Source organism: Athene cunicularia, assembly GCF_003259725.1.
Source record: "Athene cunicularia isolate RWA chromosome 4 unlocalized genomic scaffold, athCun1 chr4_part2, whole genome shotgun sequence".
NCBI classification, from domain to species: Eukaryota; Metazoa; Chordata; class Aves; order Strigiformes; family Strigidae; genus Athene; species Athene cunicularia.
The window spans coordinates 30,734,520-30,747,048 of NW_020799099.1; positions in this window are offsets into that span (position 1 = coordinate 30,734,520).

Genomic DNA, 12,529 nt, shown 5'->3' on the forward strand with positions numbered 1-12,529 from the left:
TAAGTCCTGTCTAAATTTAGAACCTTTCAAAGTATATGTATGGTGCTTGAAATATATGGCAGCGATGAGCTGTTTTAGGTGTTACCTATCTAATTCACGAGGTCTTTCTTCTGCCTTTCCAGATTAAGGTAGACTTCCAAGCCAACAAAAAGAAGAGCGCTGCATCAAGTGTCAAGTCAGGAAGGAGGAATATGAGGTGCTTTTTTCCTATTCATCTTTTGTAAAAATGACAACAGATGAAACCGATGTACTACTTTTCAACTTATTTCTCAGGGCTTTTTTTTAAATTAAATTGAAAACTGTAAAGGCATTAGAAAATATAAATAGGACTTAGTCATCCGTTTACACTTTATTCAGATAAAATCCATGGATTCTCAACGTCATTAAGCTGCAAAACCTCAGAACGGTGATTCTGGGTTCTTCTGTGTGAACGGGATCTCTTTGTCTGATGTGTATATTAACTTCCCATTAACACCGTTGCAGCCTCAGGAAACCAGGCAAATTTTAGTATAAGGCCCTAAGACCAATTAAACTGAGCCCACTGAGTCTGAAAGCAGCGTCTTAAACTGGAAGTGAAGGCTGTTGTTGTGCATGACCTTAAGGCGTGTCTTTATGCCTCCATGTTTTACTGTCATAGTTTGTCTTCCGTGTACATCCTGGCTGAATAATTCGGGATGTATCTTTGAGTTTAAGCAGTGTTTCATCACCTTCTTGATTTATGTCTGCAGGAATTGTAATTAGCTGGTCATCAAAATTCTACTCAGCCATACATTGATTATGTACATGCATATCTTCAGATTTTATTTGTAAAGTGGTAATTTCTGGATTGAGAACATACTGACACTTATGAGTAATCATTGGGCTCCAGTTCAGCACTCCATCTGCATTCAACAAAATACTTAAGCATATGCTTAATTTTAACTTTAGCTCAGGTAAGCATGCAATTGCCTTCATCCAAATTCAGCATAGCATTTTAAGTATGTGCCTAACTTTAAGAATATCCTTAAATCCTACTAAAGCTGAAATCAAACACATCCATAAGTGTATTCATAAATATGGATAACTACTGAATGAGGTTTGATGAAATGAACTCTGTTGGCCATTAAATAACAAGAAATACCTGTCCGTGATTTCATTAATATCCTACAGGCAGGGAAAACATAACAGAGAAATAAACCAATCTATTTGTGTTGTGAAATTCTAAAAACTAAGCTGTGTACTGTTGAAGATAAAGTATTTTATAAACTGTGGGGGTCTTTCTATCCCTTAAAGAAGACTGTATCAGTAGAAAATCAAGACTTCATCCTCAGTGTTTCATATGCTCAATAAAATTCTCTTTCATTCTTTAAACAAGACATTTCAGATAATGTATCTAAATCTCTTTAATATTATAATGAGAGTGCAAATGGTCCAGATACTTACAAAGAAAATGAGTAAACTGTATGCAGGTGGTAAGGATGTTACAGCTTATAGCATTTCTATTACTTTGTTTTATTTTTGATGCTGAAGTGTTTGATTCACATCACTGTTCTTTGTTTCAGTCCATTTTCACTTGTGCTGCTTCAACCTCTACCATCTTTCTGCACTATTTATGTGAAAAGCTCTTTGCATTTTTTATTTCAGATCCTCTCCTATTGCAGTTCATGGAGTCTTTCAACAGTAGGCTGTTAATCCTTTGCAGATTAATATGATTTCAGTGATAATCCTTTCATTTGTTGATTTTTTAAGACATATAATCATTAAAGAAAGTGCTTGACAGATTTTCCATTAGAATAGTACGAAGCAGGTGGTATGTCTTTAATGTATGTTGGTAGCACTTTATGTTGCTCATTTGTAAAATTAAATTTGCAGATGAAGCAAATAAGTCTAGGGTTAGTTATTATAGGTCTTTTCTCTTTGGTATTACAGTTCAAATCCAGTCAAGGAAAAGAATTATTCAGGGGCTTGCAGACAAACCAGAATATCTGTTTGAATACACTTTTCACAACTCCACTGCTACTTTTCATTTAGAGTAAAGATCAGTTTAGGTTCTGCCCTGATACTGTAAAGCATTAAGTATATGGAGAAAAAAAGCAGGGTATAATTTAATGTGTGAGGTTTGCTTTCAGGTAGGCCACAGGAGTTATTCCAGCTCTCCGTAAAAGACTAATTCTTGTCGTCGTTTAAGTTAAACATAGACTGAAATTCTCTTCTCCAGATGGAAGTGAAATGTGTAGTTATCTTGCAATAATGGCACACATAAGTCTCTTGCCATTAAGGTTTCTGGTTTGCTGTTGATTCCCAGCTCACTGTCCATGACCGTTCTTTTCATTCAGATTCTTTACCCTCTTTTTGCCTTCTTTTCCCTCTGACATTTCCATATTCGCTTATTTCATGATTTCCTGTTCTTTTATGCACACTGATGAAACAATTGGCAGGAAGAGAAGGCACTGCTATTAAAACACAGTCATACTGAGTACTCTTGTAAGCCACATTTTAGTTAAGATCTCAGAAGCAATGCTTCAAAATTATTATACAAACAGCAGAAATGCTTTTTAGTTCAAAATCTGAAAAACATTCAAAGTTTATTAAGACCTCTTTTTAAACAATTTGACAGTAGGTGTGGCCTATCACAGCAGGCTGAATTTTTGCTTTTATATACTGAAAGCTTAGAGATACTTTAGGCAGGGAGGGAAAGGAAGCAGACACCACAACTCTTTAAGAAAATCAGGTCCTGATCTTGGCAAACCTTTAGCTGATTTTGTCACATATTTGCAGCTTTAAAATGATTTGGCCTTTGCAACAGCCAAAATAAGTGTCCTTTAATCACTTCCAACCTATTAACAGATGGGCAAACAGCTTTTATAGATGGGGCATACAAAATACTCCAATATCAGCCAAAACTAATTAGTAGCATTATCTGAACTGAAATTTGTAAGTGATAGAATATATATTAATGCAGATAAACTGTTTAATAAAAATTCTTTTTCAAACATCATGCTCGGTATTTGCTCTTCTCTATGATGTTCTAAACACCTAATAAATAAAACCCACTTTTTTTTTTTTTTTTGGTTTTTTTTTTTTTTGGTGTGTTTAGCTGTTTTCTTGTATTAAACCAGCAAATTTTCCTGTAAAAGTTATTGTTAGCGTAACTGAGAGAAATCACATTAAGCAAGAGGTAGCGTAGTATGCATTTTTTTGTGGCATGTAAGAAAAAGAACAGTGTAACATGAACACAACCTTAAAATAAATTAATCTTTAAGAAAAGCACAAAATACTGATATAATCATTATTTATACAGCAGTGCCAGAGCATATTAAATATTTCTTTCCACAACACTATTAATCAGAATATGTAAATTGCATGAAATTAAATTGTGATATTATAAAAAAAAAGCCCCATGTATAATTCAGTAGGAAGAGCCATTCAATGCATTGCCATCAGATCTGCAGCATGAATTTGATTTTACAAAGACATCTGTAGTGCAGACAGCTGCTGTACCTAAGTGACGCTTTGATTGTACACTCAATCTTTCAAACCACCACTTGTCTCTATCTTTCATTTCGTTTTTATTATCGTACGTCTAAAAAAGAATGTAATGTTTACAAAATCAGAATTGTCCTGAAAAACATCACCTTTAAAAAAATAATTATTTTTTGTTGATTTTAGTGAGACTTTCTCTCCGTCCATCTGAGTGACCTGCCTTCCCCGAATAACCTGTCTCTACTTCAGTTTGCATACTGATCTGAGCTTCTTGCTTGAAAAGTTAAACTATGTCTAGAATTTGAAATAAATCTGAAAACAATGCAAAGAAAACATTTCAAACTTTCCTTTCAGGGAGATAGCACAATGGGACCTGCCTCTCCCAACATAGATAACTGCCTCTGATAAACTTCTCAAAATTTGGAAAGAAATTTTCTGCTGGTCCGAGAGGGACCTGGGGGTTTGAGAATGGGCTGGCAGTGTGCCCAGGGGGCCAAGAAGGCCAATGGCATCCTGGCTTGTGTCAGCACTGGCGTGACCAGCAGGGACAGGGAAGGGATCTGAGCCCTGGGCTCGGCACTGGTGAGGCCGCCCCTCACCCCAAAAAGGCCATAGAATGACTCGAGCGTGGCCAGAGAAGGGCAACGGAGCTGGGGCAGGGTCTGGAGCACAGGTCTGCTGGGGAGCGGCTGAGGGAACTGGGGGGGTTCAGTCTGGAGAAGAGGAGGCTGAGGGGAGACCTCCTGGGCCTCTGCAACTCCCTGCCAGGAGGGTGCAGAGAGGGGGGATGAGTCTCTGGAGCCAAGGAGCCAGCGCCAGGCCCAGAGGGAATGGCCTCAAGCTGCCCAGGGCAGGGTCAGGCTGGCTCTGAGGAAGGATTTCTGTGCAGAAGGGGCTGTTGGGTGATGGAATGGGCTGCCCAGGGCAGGGGGGGAGTCCCTGAGATCCCTGGAGGGGTTGAAGAGTCGGGCTGAGCCAGCGCTGAGGGATCTGGGGGAGTTGGGGACAGTCAGTGTGAGGGTCATGGTTGGGCTGGAGGAGCTGCAAGGGCTTTTCCAACCTGGATTCTGTGATTCTGTGAAATAATCTATAGAAGTACTGTGTATATTCTATATACCCATGTATCTGATAATTCAGGTCCTTCCCTTCCTGTCCACATGACATAATGTTGTTCCTTGGTCTTCAAAGACAGTTAATTTGATCAGTCCACAGATGTAGGCATAGAATATCCTCATGCTTGGCATATTCTCATGTCTAAAGAGTAGATGGGCATTACCTGCAAACTGGCTAGACCTGTCTAGAAGAAGTTGTGGTGACGAGTCCACTCAGAGTGTTCCCTGTACATCCTATGAAACAACAGTTTCTTTGAAACCCTACATGCAAATTAAAATGCTGCTGTTCTCTGATAGGATCTCTGTGGAAAATAATAAATGCACAGCCTCTGCTGGTATGGAGCTGAATTAAACTGGTAGAGGGTTCAATTCTTTGTTCAGTGGAAAAGGTTTAGAGGGTGTATCAGAATGTATTATAAGTGAGTGGTGAAATTGTAGTCCCATACTGTGAGGTTATATGAAATACCTGGAAAATTTTTAGCCAGTAGAGCGTTCAAGATTGATGGAACAGATTTGTCTTTGTGGCGTAGAGTGGAATGATGAATAAGTGCAAATGATATTTTTTAATTATAAGAAAATGGTTTGATGAAAAATCCTGCAGGCTCTTGGCTAGAGGGAGAAAGTGCTACAGAATACCAGAAAATAACCAGTTAGAAATTCATCATCTAAGTTATTTTGTTTATAACACCCCCAATATATTATAACCTCAAAGCCAAAAAGAAACAAAAAACCCCAGTAAAAGACAAAATTTTGATAAATACTCAGGTCTCAATTTCTCGAGCATTTTATCTGACTAGCACCTTAATTAAGACCAGGCATCAAAAAACATTTTCATCTCAATGATATTTCAAGCAGATTGGTTTAGTCTTGGCACAATCTGGATGTGGTAAGTAAAATTACAACTGACTTTACAGCACACAGCTACTTATGACCTTAACTATAAAATGACTATTTCTATGCACAATTCAGAAAAAAAGAAAGCTCTAAATGTGGTCTGCGAAAGATCCTCAGCTATGTTTTGGTTTAAATTTCTGCCAGTTACACTGCTTGAAATGTAAAATCTAGAATTTTGATTATTCATCACATATATTTGGATTACTTTCTCAGTTGGGAGGTCTGTAGAGGTGAAACTTTGGAGAGTTCCTTTATACTCATTCTGTATGAAGACAAAATTGAGAGCTTTTAGGGTTTTAAAATTACTTTCGTTGTAATTTTGCTGTAGCAAATACATGTACAAATACATGGTTATTGAATATCTTGGCTTTTCTGGTATTACTGCTATCTTGTTTTGACAGGAAAATCTCTACTACAGTATTTCCTGGTGTGTTCTTATGAAAAGGATTGGTTTTGTTCTTGTAAATTTATTTTTTTTTTGGGGGGGGGGCAAAATTTCCTGGCATGTTTAATGACTACACATTAATAAAAGCCATGGAAGTTATCATTCAGATGTAAGAGACACTTAAAGGTTTCAGTATGTGTATCTGATATCGTTCGTATTACCAGTTCAATTGTAAGAGCTGGTAGGCAAGTTATTTTTTTTAGTCTCACATTAATTTTTTTGAAATAGTGTATTTTCACAAAAAACATGACTTTTTGTGTTCTCCATTTTATAAAAAATCTGTACAGTTGAATAGGAATTCAAAATGTTAACAATGTTGAAAATAATAACTTAATCCTTATAGTTTACAAAGCCATGGACATTGTGCAGATCTACGCAGCTGCAGCAGAACAGTTGGCAAGCAGATTTGGATGCTAATTCTGTAATTGTAGATGGTAAATGACCAACAGTTCCTTTTCAATCTTTTCAAGCTATTCATGTAAATAAAAGGATTCTATGTGATTCTGTAATTATTTTAGGTGCACATTACAATTTGTCTTCTAGAATTTTGATTCATAGTTCAAGCGTTTGTCCACAAAACTGAAAAAAAGAGAATCTTCTGTACTTTGATTTGTAGTGACAAACACCTTGACCTTCAAACTCAGAAGAAACGTGTAACTCATCAGAAAGTCTTTGAAGCTTCTCGTGGTAGTAGGAAACATCCTAGCAGTAGAGAAGTACTTAAAGCAGTCATTGGCATTCAAAAATATGTGAGAGGATGTCTTCAGCACAAGGCATTCAGGAGAGTAAAGATGAAGGTGATGTATTGATTGTTTAATCCATGTACCCCTTATATTCTAGGAGTGTAAGAATTCATGGTTATTACTATTTTGCTATGAAAAAACGCCCCACACATCTAGTCTTTCTGTTACGGCTGTTCTGCACCTTCAAGATTAGGGGAAAATTCAGTGGTAGTGAGTGCTCTGGTGGGACCCATTTCCATTACCTGATCTCAAGAAGGCTGTCTATTAGTTTTCTGAAGGACATGGGGGATATTTGATTCCTCTGCCTTCAGAAAGTCTTGGTATACATGCATATTGTACCGCTAATTCTGGTGCTTGCAGTTTTTCAGGTAGAGAAACAGGCTGTAACTAACAGACTGTTCACTGCACTCTTCTTCCACTCTGTTTTAAGCTTCAATTACTGAAAAAACCCATCATGGTTTCTATAGTATAATTACGGCTTTTCATGTTTGTCATCCAGTATTGCTAAATGAAATGCCAGTTCCTGAGAAATTGCATACTAGAATGCCATCATACGCACTTTTGCTTTCTATCTCAGAGTTTATACCAAGTTGAAAGGGCTTATGCACAGTGCAGGTTGAGTGCTAACAGAGGCCGCGTAACCTCAGTTCAGATATCATTTTTCTGGTGATGTCTAAGACTCCTAAGAAGTATACCATAAGAAAACTTGTTCCTAATTCAAGTAAGTAGGAACTAAATCATCCATTAAACAACGTGTTTTATTAGTTTTCTAGAATCCTAAACTAGGGTAATAAAAATCAGGTCACATTATTAGGCAATCATCAACCTTTAAAAATATTCCTTCACTTTTTATACTGGAGGAGAGGAAGTTTTTGATGCTGATATAGTTAATGATGAGGTGAGACAGCATTTCTTGATATCTACCCCTGGGCTGTAGAAAACAAGTATGGATTTTTCTTCCCACAACATACTTTTAACCAATAAAATGGATGTTGAACACAGAGTTTCTCACCTTGTCAAGTTTCACTGTCCCACTTTTCCTCTGCTGGGCTACAGAACCTTGTCTTTCCCCAAGACTCTGTTATGTGCAGATAGTATTTCAAATAGTTCCCTGTCTTCTACTTTATTTTGGGATAAAACGTGTTTATCCCAGAACAGTTTTATCCAATCGTGTTTGGAAAGTATCATCCCTTACCAGCTGTATGGAGTAATTGTTTTTACGTATCTGTCTGGTATGAGTTTACAGGAATGGAATCTCTTCTTGCTTTTTAAAAAGGTTTTCTTATATGCTGCACACCTCTCAGTTCCACCTCCTCATCTGTTTCTTTAGTCACCCTTCACTTGTTTCTTGCACTAGTGAAAGTGAAACATATCTGTAATTGCAGCCTACAAGTCATGGACCATCCTTGCCAGCAGTTGCAAGCTACTACCATAAAATGATAGCCTGCATGAAATGTCGAGCTGGTGTTTTAGATGTCTCTACATCACTCTGCCATTTTGAATTAGAGGAGTGGATGGACAAGAAAAAAAGTAAGCCATCCCATTTTTTAATAGCATTATCTTTTATTTTCATTTCAGTAGTCTGTCTATTCTTAAGTCATATTCCATGTCTGCAACACAGTTATTTTAAACTGATTTTTGGTGCAAGGAAGGTTTTATGTCTCCATATGCACAGCTGCATTTCTAAGGTTTTATTCTGTCATTACAGAACTGTAGGGTTTATCTTAAATAAAGAGATTCTCCTGGCCAGTTGTTGAGGAGATTAACTGTTATCATTAACTATTTTATCTCTTGCACACTGCACTCTGTGATTGTGTCGTGTTGCGGTTAGCCTGTAACTTTGGTAACTTCTGAATGATGGGCAGTGTCACAGACTGTCAGGAGGGAGGATTTGTAATGAGATAGTAGGTGAGAAAGTACAAAACTATCATCACAACTGTCTTAACACTTTACCCTTTTCATTCATTCTTGACAAGATTCTTTTTTTCCTAGTATTATTTCCCAGTTGTATTTTTGGGGGACTATGTGGGAAAGGAATAGCACTTAAACATCTCCCATTATTAAATAAATAACTTGTGTGTTTAGAGAGTCTCTTTAAAGAAGATCTCTCTGCAGATCTTTTTGAGCAATCCATGTATTATACATTTTATTCATGGAAATACTTTTTATACCTGCTTTCATTTCCCCTGTTTCCTCATTAATTTGATGGCTTACTGTACAGTCAGGCAAGCGTGGTAGAGGAGATAGATGTCGTTGTTCAGCTATATGGTGGAAAATTCATGGACACACACAATATAATAAACAGCAATGGTCAGGAGAAGCATAAATGACAATAGCTTGAAGGCAAAATCAGGAAGGCACAGACACAAGGGCTGCTTCTCCTGATACATAAGCAGAGAAGTGCTGAAAGAAGAGGAAATAGTCAACTAATACAAAAACTGCCTGTTCCTTAGCTCCAGATGCTTTCCTCACTGCCTTCTGCATTCTTCTGAATGCTTCTATTCGTGTAGTCCCTGTGACCCCAAGGATTATATGAAGATATTAAAGAAAATATAAAGCAGTTTAGACTGCAAAATTTAATCTAAACTTCCTTTTTGTCTGATCCATTGCCCCCCAAATTCCTCTTCCAGAGTAAGAGGTGACTGTCTGATTACAGAGGATATTTAAGATTAGATGAGTGCATACACTAGAAAATCACTTTCCTCATGGGAAAAAGCTGTGAAAAAAATTAGTATGAGGTCTCAACCATGCATCAAAATGCAATACTGCAAGTTGGACTTAGGTGACCATTTTCATACCTAAGGGTTAGAAATGTACCACTTTTTTTTTTTTTCTTCTTTTCCCCCCCCTCTCCTTTAAATAGGCATTAGCATTCCAGAGAAATAAAAATGTACTACCCGTTAAATACTGGAATTAGATTCTAATTGATTCTTATGCCTTTTGAGCTTGATATGTATTAATTGTTTATAACTTGATTCCCATTTCCATTCAGTCCTTTAATTCTGCATTCATAAAGCTTTATACTTCAGTATAAAGTAGGAGGATTGTAATATTTAATTTGAACATATTCAGTGGGTAGGCTTTGAGTTCCCTCCAAATGCCTTACAGATGCAAATCATGTAATCTGAAGATTTACAGCGTAGTTGCAGTTTTGACTTCTAAATTCCATAATCAGGTCTTATATTCCTAACATCACATAGGAAAAAAAAAAAAAAAAAAAAAAAAAAAAAAAATATATATACATAATTTGATTTTCCCCATATGCTAGGGAAAAAAAAATCAGTAAAACTAAATAATTCATAAAACATAATCTATATCCTACTAAAAAGGGATAATCTTATCGAGGCTGCATAACTCATAACATACTGTCTAATGCTGGCTGACTGAAAAGTTTGTACTACTCTTCATATTGTTATGAAATGCTGGTTGATGACTGAGTCACTGACGCTTCAGTAAGAAGTCTTAAATTTATACCCTCAAAGCTTCTTTGTTTGTAGATGTGATAAGATGTTGCAGTCCAATGTATTGTCTTTTTATTTTTGTTGTTTTGCCTTTATGGTCTTCAAAGATTCGAGCGCAAACTCTGCCTTAAAGGGCAGATGTTGTTTTTCTGAAATGTTAGGTTGACGTTAATTTGCTCTGCTTTGAAGACAGAAAGAGACATGTTATAGATGCTCATGCATAACACAGAGTGTAATATGAAACTGGTGGTTTTGTTAATTAGTAGTAAATCAGCTAGACCAGTATCCTCTGTCTCTCAGATTTGCAGAATTTCATCAGTCCTACAAAAATCTGTGAGCTAGGTAGATCAGCTGAAATGTTCTGTGGAGTTTTTTATTTTTATTCTGTATCTTTTCTTCCCTGAGCAGTACAAAATAAATCACACAACAGCTATCTCTGAGGCAGTCTCTTTGACTGAAACTATATTATTTAATATCTTAAATTTAGGAGAAAGTAATTGACTGTTAGCCTACAGGTGTAAGTCCTCGTTCTTTTTTTTTAAGTAGCTGTGTCAAGGTATCTGTGGGCATTCTCATTACGATAATACTGGGGACAATGTCTTACACTGTGTTTTCCCCTTGCCTTTTACCCTAGGGGGAGCAGTTCAATAAACTGCTTTAGCTATTTTGAGCACATCTGCCAAGTACAAAAGAGTGTTAACCACTATCATTATATACTTGCCTCAGTCTCGTCTACCAGCCTAGTTCTGCAGAGTCCATCACCTTTCCATACAGAGAAATTCTAATACAATCAAGAGATGTTTTTCAGCCTGTTTGCCTTTGCATTTATAAGGATGATGTGTGAGCTCCACTTTAGTGCAAGACTAAGTCAGCAGCAAACTACCCCATCACATGACCTTTGCGTAGGCCCAAGTTTTCGTACCAAGTTTACCAAGCATATTAACTTGATTCTGAAGAAAATCTTTCTAAAAAAGAAGAAAAGATTCTGAAGAAAACATTTCTAAATAAAATCAGTGCCTTATTGTAAATATGTATTGGATGGAAACCTCTCTTCTTCAGATTATGAAACAGTGTTTTTCAAGAGAGATTTTGACAGAAAGGACAGAAACCATCTGTCTGAACTTTTGAGAGACTGTGGATATTCAATACCTGCTAGTGTAGTACAGCATGTCTTCCAGCTGGTCTGTCCAGGTAAGTGGTTTCTTAAAAAGGCTTTGCAGTGGTACAGAATTTCAGCTGTAGATGCTGCAGGCTTTGGGTTTGGTTTTTTTTTTTTCTCCTTGCGTAAGAAGCTACTATTCTCAAAAGCTTAGTCAGAACAAACCCTGCCTGATGATGATCTTTTAAAAAATGGAGCATTTTATCATTATACTTGAAATAAAGGACATTTTTCTAGACTCTCACTGTGTTTAACAGTGCTGGAATATAATCCCATACTATCTCAAAATGTAATTAAGAGGGTGTAGAGCAGTTTTATCGCAGGTCTGCTCTTGCAGATGTCTCCAGGCAAAACTTTTTCCCCCATTGTAAAGTCAGTGGTGCGTGCCTTCCAACATCCTTAAACAGATCAGCCCAACAAACTTTCATAAACATAGATGAATGTTTGTAAATAAAATATGTCACAAGGCAAGAATCAAGATATCCTGTACTGTAAATAGGAGGGAGATCATTACCCTTTAAAAATAGAAATAAAATTGTAATTTTTAATTTAATTAATTTAAATTAACGGATTAAGCCCTTCAAACCAATCTAGAGTCGCATCTTCCGTCTGGGTTTTCTTGTTCCCAGGGCAGTCAGCGGAGGAGCCTGTAGTGCTCTGCCCTCAGCATAGACGAGCAGCAGCTCCTGGGTGAGACTTCTGGAGATGGCCTCTTTGGGCACCTCACAAGTTGAGGTGGGAGATGCCACTTGCAATTTCTCCTCTAGAACACTTCAGCAGCACACTTTCAGTTTGTACTGACATATGTAGGTGCTGTGAACCAAAGCTCCTCTAAACATGAATTTTTACTACCTCGTTGTCTTCCTCAGTTTGACAGTCATCACAGCTGGGAGATTCTTTTGGGCAGGGATCTTCTTTGGAGGTTGTGGTTAATTTTATGTATCGGCAATTTCGAAGAATGCTTTTGAAGTACAACTTCATTTAGTGAGAGAAACCCATGTTTAACTGGTGCTTTTGATTTGTTAATGACCTACATATGGTTTCTTTTTATCACAATTTTTTTCTATTCTTTCTTCCAGCTATGTTCAAGCTGCATCTTTCAGAAGGTGATCTCTCTGACCACACATCATACTTGCACATTATCTACTTCTCAGCGTTGACTCCTAGTAAATTTAATTAATTTATCATGGAAAATCATGTCATTTAGGTCACATTTCTAAGACAGTGTGAATAAGACCAGGTATTTTTAGTCA